The sequence below is a fragment of the Sciurus carolinensis genome, chromosome 9 (genome assembly GCF_902686445.1).
Source record: "Sciurus carolinensis chromosome 9, mSciCar1.2, whole genome shotgun sequence".
Taxonomy (NCBI): Eukaryota; Metazoa; Chordata; class Mammalia; order Rodentia; family Sciuridae; genus Sciurus; species Sciurus carolinensis.
Window position 1 is genome coordinate 31806492 of NC_062221.1, and position 8374 is coordinate 31814865.

Below are 8374 nucleotides of genomic sequence, written 5' to 3' on the forward strand. Positions count from 1 at the left end.
TCACTGGAGGATGCTCAGAAAAGGAGTGACACTAAGTTAGGAACTAGATGGTATCTCTAGTAACTGGGTGAATAATAGACTAGAAGGAAGAAGATGCAAGATGAGCAGGAGAGAGACGGTGGTGGCTGAGACCAACTGTATCAACAAGTTGATATAAGAAGTGGTCAGATTCTAGGTTCATTGTGAAGGCCAGTGGGGATTTCTAATGGATTTCTAATGGATTGAATGGAAAGTGTGGACAAAAGAGAATCAAGAATGACTTAAAGGTTGGAGCCCAGGTGGCTGTCTAGATGTAGTTACTGTGTATACTAAAGCCTATCATACTGCAAAAGGAGCTTTAATTGGATGTGTTATATCTCAGATGGAAAGTAAGGCCAGGCAGATAATTTGATATATGAATCTGTAGCCTAGTGAAAAGATCAAGGGTAGAAATAAAAATGTGAAAATCATCAGCATATAGATAATTTTAAAGTCAGAACTGTATGAGGCCAGCTAAGAAGTAAATGTAATTGAGAAAAAATCTAGAGTTCTGTGGACTGAGCCCTAGGGTGCCTCATTTTAAGGTAGGGATAATAAGGAAGACTTCTAGGAAATATCCTTTTACAAGTGAATTTTTGATTATCAAATGAGTTTGATCAATGCTACTCTTTCTATGGAATTTTTCAGTTGCCAGAATGATCTTTAATCCTGATTGCTTTTAAATGATAAGATCAGTGTACTAGGTATTTGCCCACAGTGTTTTCTTCATAGATCTAAAATATTTTCTTTCCTTTTTGAATGGATCACCAGCTGTTATGTAAGTTACATATGGCAAGTGAAAAATATGATGTTTATCCAAAAATATGTGATGTATTACACATATCATTTAGAGATGCAGTATTTGTTTGTTAATAGGATGCAAGTCAACTTTCTACATCATAATCATCACAATGAAAATAATGTTTAAGAATCTCAGTTCTACTAAATTGTTACCTAACCCCTCTTTTCATTCATCGCTCACCCTCAGTAGTCAAGAACAGCCTTTCTGCAGCTCCTCTTAAAATGCAGTGAACTGATTGATTTCACTTGTTACTGCATCGCTCTCCTTTGCCTTTGGCCACAAATTAGTCTGAGTCAGAAAAGGTGGTGAGATAATAAGGCTATATATAGGCTGTCCTTTTCTATTCCTTCTAAGAAACTTTTAAAAAAATATAACTAGAAGATGATAAAAACTTGTAGAACCTGCTACACGCTATATGCCTTATTGAAATCCTTTGTTCTTTAAAACCTAATATTTGGTTTACCATAACCTGTTAGTTAAGCACAGGAAGCAGTGTTAACCATGATTTAGGTTTTCCTAAAAGTATATTACAGAGGATGTTCAAATTCATTGTGCCATTTAACAATTATTTCTAACATCAGCTCTCAAATGTAAGATATTGTTTTTATGTTTCTATTCTCTAAGGAACAAATTGACACTGTGGGCTCATTAAGCCAAATAACACTGCTTTCCTTTTCAAGTCAGGATTTGTAGTAGCAGTACAAACTAGTAAAAGGACTTAACTCTTGTCATATCTCTGGTCTGGTCTTAATCTTTTGGTTCAGGATGTTTGAGGGTTTATATTGGACTTCGTATAAGCAACTGAATTCTAACACTCATGGAACAAAATCAATATGTCTAGTTCCTCTGGTACTATGCACAGACAATGACACTTCCATGTATAGGAGCTGGCAAAAAAGAGAGCTACTAAGTTCAGTTGTAAATCAGGAAGCAGTAAGTCTTCTAGGTGTGTGTGGAGGGCAGTTGGTGGAAGTATAAGAGGAAGTGGATTGGAACATTTTTTAATGAATTCTATAACACCACATATGCCCCCACACACACTAAAAGCATCATAATATACATTTTTATTTGGTCATACTCTTTTTTAATTAATGATTATGGATTCTATTGGAGTTGCTTCAAAGGTTTTAGCAGTCTAACTACTACCCTGTTGGCAGAGCCCATTTCATTTGTAAGGTAATGCGGGTGATCCTTCTTTCACTTCAGAGCCCCAGACTAACTGGAAAGCCGGGGTAGTTATTGATAGGACACCTCTGTGAAGTTAGCAGTGGACTGAAATATGAATGTGCCTCTGATGTGTGCAAGTTCAAATCTCATTGCCAGGGCCTAGAGATAATCCAGTGTAGTAAAAACAGTTTGTCAAATGTGATCTGAAATCCTAAAGGGGATTTTCCAGCAGATGAATTCTGTTAATACTAGTGCTAACCCAGTTGATCTGAAGATGCCAGCCACATCTCTAAACTGGTCATTGCTTATATGCTTCAGCTGCATTCACTAATTAAATCCCCTGAGTTATCTCAGGACACCTACCACCTGGGACCCATCTCCAGACAAAGGCTTTCTTGTGGCACACAGCTGCGCCAGGTCTGAGCCCTTCTGTTTTATGTCAGAATAATATTTTAGGTCTGAGACTTTTTGTCCAAATTGCATTTGGTGGTTCTCTTGTTTGAATTGCTTTAACTGTTCAGCACAAATCAGTTTACAAGCTAGCTGATGTTTGGACTAGCTAATTAAAACCTGCTCAGTGTACAGGCATATCCAAGCTAAATACTGCCCTACACAGAACTTGTTTTTATTCATTAGAACAGATATCCTTTGTGAGTTATTCCAGCTAATCTGACCCTTACTTTTTAATTGCATGTGTTTGGGAAAGTGTAACCTAGCTTTGAGAAGTGAGGAGTGCCCAGAATTCCCAGTTTGGGGTAACTCCTATGGAAAGGAGAGTTGTGACCTGAGTGTTTCTAAAAATAGTCTGCTGTCACCTTCATTAGTGGCAGGTCACCAAAAGATGCAGTTATATCACATAGGACCATTTGGTCTCAGGAGATACATGGAGAGTCACTATTGATGCTATTTTTTAAAATCAAGATTTCATATAAGTGAATAATTAATTATAGACACTTTGCCAACATTGCCAAAGGAATTTGGGAGCACATTAGCTGGCCAATTAAAAAATAAAACGGTATTATCTCTGGTAGTTAAGTGCATTAAATTGTGATCCCTATCAACATCAAACATGTACCCACTTATGTGGCATTGCATGGTATTGTTTCTAGGAGAGGCCTGTTTTATTTCCCTAAGGAACTCACAGTCTTGTGGATAAAATAGATTTTTAACAAATAATCCCACTAGAACATGCTAAGTTGTCTCAGATTTCTAAATTAGGTAGTGGGTGGATGATGATGCTTCAACCAATATACAGAACCTGAGGAAGGAACAGGTTGAAGGATAGGGAGAGATGGAGGTGTTAAATTAGGTTCAGATGCTCACAGGCATCCATGTTGAAGTGTCTAATGGCATTTCCAAATAGAGCTTAAAAGATAGATGAGGAACTGCATTTGCAGAAAAATATTTAATCATGTTCCCTATTATAGGGCAAGGCATAATACAAATAGGCTTTGATAGGAGAGAAGGATAAACAAAAATGTTGGGAGTGGAGGCCAGCATGGTAGGGAACCAGATTGGGGGAAAGTTAATTTTTCATGGCAACTTTACTAATTCCCTATTTTATTTAGGGCTCTCAATTTAATAGTATGTCCATGGTTTAGAAACTTTCTCAGAGACTGGACCAGTGAATGAGTCTTTAAGAGAACAGCACTTCCTCATGGATTTTTATTAACTTAAGGGATAAGACTCTTTTTTTCAGGTTCTTAGAAGAGATATTTGGAGTGTTTTCCAAACCTAAACACTAGTCACTTTTTTATTTTTCTTGTTTATGCTCATCTTGCCAGATCATGAAAGAGCCAATTTAAAATATTAAATTGATATTTCTAGCTGCAAATGATTGGGTTTGTGAACTGTCCCATTATTTATAAAGTAGAACTGTAGATAGAGGTGATTTCCTGTTTTTTATTTTTGCATGTGGACTTCTTATAAAGGAAATTAAAGTGTGTATCTATTTATCTTAAGAGTGAAATTCTCTCCCAAATGATTCCAAGTTAAAGAACATTTTAAAACTGGTGCCATGGGAAATTTGAGGGAATAGAATGTCACAAAATGCAATAAACAGCAAATGAGCAGACCACCAAGGAATTTGAGGGAGATTAGATTATAAAGAAGTGTCACATTTTCATTTAGACCAATTTTGGAATCTGAGTATCTTGACTCAACTAATTATGCTGATTGATTCTTCAGTAGCATTTTTATTTCCTTGCCACATTTCCTATTCTTCAAAGACCTCTAGATTTTTAGTACTGAGTTGAAATGAACTACTTACTGAAGGTCCACAGTGTTCCATCCCTGGAAGTAAATGCCAGTCTCAGAAGTAAGTGCCTCTTATGCCTGTTGCATTTTACTAAGCCCAGATTTGTCATAGAAGATTGAAAACATTTCAGAGGTCAAAGGAAGGGCAGTTTGCTCATTTAAATCCTTCTCATATCACCATTTTGTCCTTGGTGAAAAGTTGCCAGCCTGTCTTTATAAGAATAAATGGCATGCATCCATTTGCCAGACCTGGAGCAGATATTGTCAGCTGCAAAGGTTTTTCCCATTACAGATGCAAGAAAAAAGTGTCTTCCTGCAACCTGTCTGTCTGATGTGGTAGCAAGATTGAATGGGAGAACACAGGGGAGAAACATGGAGAAAAAACTTTTGCAAATCAGAAATAACCTTGGACATAGGCTTTCAAGAGTTGGGATGTTTTAGCTATAATTGCAAATACTGTGGTATTTAAGCAACTAAGAGAATAGCAAAATGATTACATTTGTATTTTTTGAACTCACAATATTTTCTTGATAATTTCTGGATTGATGCAGTGATGCTTTGTTCCTTTCGTAATTATAAATGAAACACGTTTTTCAGTGTTTTCTAAACTTAAAATCTACTTGGTGAAATCAAGTGGTTGGAACACTGTTTTGACTTATATCTCAAGCACACTGTTAATCGAATGTTTCATTGAGGAAGCTTTCAATCAACTTGATATGCTTGATTCTGTAATGAGCACAGCACCTAATGTTTTGACTTGCTCTGATGTGAGGACCTGTACTCAAGATAGATTTTGTTTTCGAGCAGTACTCCAGTAGATTGGTAATGTTTGTTGGCTTGAGGTTTGATTTTTATTTTGTTTTTAAAACATTTTTTTTCTTTCCCCTAATAGTCTTAAGACTTCTAATGTTGAAAACTTGCACAAATTTGTGTGGAACAAAGCCTAGAGAAATGAAAACTGTAGATGAATAGAATCTATCCTAGTGTGATAGAAGAGAGAAAATTTTGGTTCCATCATTCCTCTCTTCATTGGTGTTGGACTTAAATCAGTTGAAACGTATTTCTGTAACACAATTTAAGCTTCATAAAAGTGTGCTTACTTAAAAAAGAAAGAAAGAAAAGAAATAACCTTGGAACAGTGAAGAACCTGTTGCAAAGCCTCCTCTAAGGGAAAACCTAAAATTGAGTTTATAAGAAGTCTGAAAATTTTCCCTACTACCCTCACCTGGTGAAGCTTCAAATGAATGAAAAGCAAGCCATGGACTCTTCAAAAAACAACAAATGGGCATACAGTCTGGCCTTATTTAATTCAGCTATCAATCTTAAAAGAAACTGGACATATAATAAGGCAGATTAAATTTGCATTCTGACTATGTGTCATTGTGTTAACCTCCTCAGAGATTACCCTGTTCTGTGAAGAGGATCCTCAGCAAGAACCTTCTGTATAGAAGAATTCTCCATGGCAGGTCACAAATACAAGATGTTCATTTACACATAAAAGACCATAACACATCAATTTTTAAAAAAGCTCTTTTTATTTTACAAACTAATTGACTCTAAGAACATTTCAGATAGAAATCTTCAAGTATATTTCATTTAGTCAACAGTAATAATATCAAATGGTTTTCATATCTTGTCATCTTTTTTTATTTTTAATTTTTTAATATTTTATGAATAGAATTCCAGAATTATTGCCTTGGGATTTTTTTTTAATTGGGTTTAAGATACCATATTATGTAAAATGTTAAACTACATTTGATGACAAGGAACATTTAATTAGTACTTAGCATTTCAGTAAAGTTGAATCATATTTTTTTAAAAGGAATTTTGCTGTTGTAAGATTGTGAATATTTTTATTGTAGAATGCATTTATTTTACATTGTCCAATTATTATAAAACTGATAAAATTAATCCAAGAATAGTATTTCTTAACAATATGACCTTAATCAGAAAAAAATAAGCAAACAAAGAATTTTGTTGCTGTAAGAAGCTGATGATAAGAGAAATAGCAGAGATGCACTTTTTCCAACATATGTCTTGGCACCTAGGCATTCCAAATACTCTGGGGGAAAACATTTGGTATACCACAGTCTCCTGGGAATCCACCATTGACAAATACATTAGATGCTTTGCAAAGACTGATAGTTTAACTGTTTAACTTCAACCAGTTGGTATTCCCAAACATGAACCCATTACGTCCACTGAATTGGTACTCCATGGAAACTAATTTGGGAAACCATTGAAGTAGAAAATAGATGTTTGAGTCTGGCAATTGGTTATCAATTTTAGATAGTATTATAGGTGATACCCAAAATCTCAATAAAAATTTAGATATCTTTGATAATTTTATTCTTAAACTACTAAGATAAATTCTAGACAGTTTTTGAGTAGGTTTGTGTTATCTGCAACTAACATGCCATCAGTCAATCATTTCACATTTACTGAGCATCTATTACATGATCTAAGTGTGATAGGATCGCAGTAGCATATCAACAAGATGATGTGTTACATAACAAGTTGGCCATAATCTCTAAAATTGTTATAGTTAGCCAAGCTAATTATAAAATGTTGTGATAAACCTAGGTAAAAGCAAGCTATCTCATAACTCAGTTGTGTATGCTAATGTAATTCAGCACTTCAAAATATTTAGGTCCTGTAGTCAAATTTTTTCACTATTTCCCTTTGAGCAGGATATCTACAATAATACCCCATTTTCCTCTTAATTTATAAGTGATTGAGAAATAAGAGGAGAATAACAGTTTTATTTCTGATAAAGCTGATTGAGGACCCTGACTTTTTATAACATTAGCAGGCATTTCAGAGAAGAGGAAATACGAAGTCCATTAAGAAGATGCTGAACCTTATCAATTAATCAGGGAAATGCAAATTAAAACCACCATGAGTTATTTAGTCCACATCAGATTAACAAAAATTTAAAAGTCAGCAATATAAAGGGTCACTGAGGATCTGGAGCAATAATAACTGCAGTTGAGCCTATGATTTGGTAGAGTAAGTTCTGAAAACAATCTGACATTATCTCATAAAGTTGAAACTGCATATGCCATACCCCAGCATATCCATCCTTACTTACATTTCACAGAGAAATTTATATATTTGCATCAGAAAATATGTACAAAAACATACTTGGTCACTTGTTTGTAATTAAAAAAAACTGAAAACAAAAATATTCATCAGCAGGAAAATGGATAGATAAAATACAGTATATGCAAAGAATAGAATACTATAATTAATGAAAATGAATGAGTTATAGCTACATATATCAACATGGATAAATCTCAAGAATGTCATATTAAATGAAAAAACAAGTTGAATACATAACTTCTGCTCCTGTGATGTTAAAACATGATAAAATTAAGTATAATGCTTAGAGAGCTGATCGTGTGCATGTATGATTAAACCATAAAGAAAAGCAAGAGAAGGATAAACAACTTTAGCAGGAAAAGGTCAGAGCAGGGCACACCTAAGGCTCCCCAGTCCTCTACCATGCATTCTTGGTGGTGACTGGCACACCATGCTGGTTTCATATGGTATTTAAGTTGCCTTTTGTAGCTTCAAGGCTGTAAAATTGATGTTTTTGTTAGATCTTAGTACCTATGATAGGAAGAAAAAAACAGAATTTTCTTTTGTCTGGGTACAGAGGAGTTTCATGTCCCACAGTCTCAGAGCAACTAACTACCCAACATTTTATTGCTTTTGTTTCTCATTTACCTAGAGTTTTCCCATAAATGAATGTTCCTATTTCTAAACTATACTCAGAGAAACTATATTGTAATGATTAATAACAATTTGGAACAACCACAAGAGAAAAATCTATGTACTTTTCTATTAAAGTGACTAATTAGTCAGCCCCTTTTAGCACTTGCCAAAATCTGCTGTGGTAGCTAGAACTCTTTAAGATGACCCTGAAGGGTCCAGTCCCCTAGTATATATCCCTGTATACCAGGGGTGGGGTTGGGGGCTGGTAATACATTGGGCTGATGGATCTCTTGATTAGATTGTGTTTTATGAGCAAGATGATGAGAGGCAGTCATCCAGTGAAGGTGTTGTATTATATAAATCTCCTGCTGGTTTTAAAGCTGCCATATTATAAGATGGCTAGGAAAGGTGGAG

The 8374-nt window shown here is 35.0% G+C and overlaps 1 protein-coding gene across 3 annotated transcripts in view; it reads left to right on the top strand.

Moving 5' to 3' along the window:
* Positions 1 to 8374, top strand: part of Ppm1l (protein phosphatase, Mg2+/Mn2+ dependent 1L) — a 499143-nt gene that overhangs the window by 445227 nt on the left and 45542 nt on the right. The window lies entirely within an intron of this gene.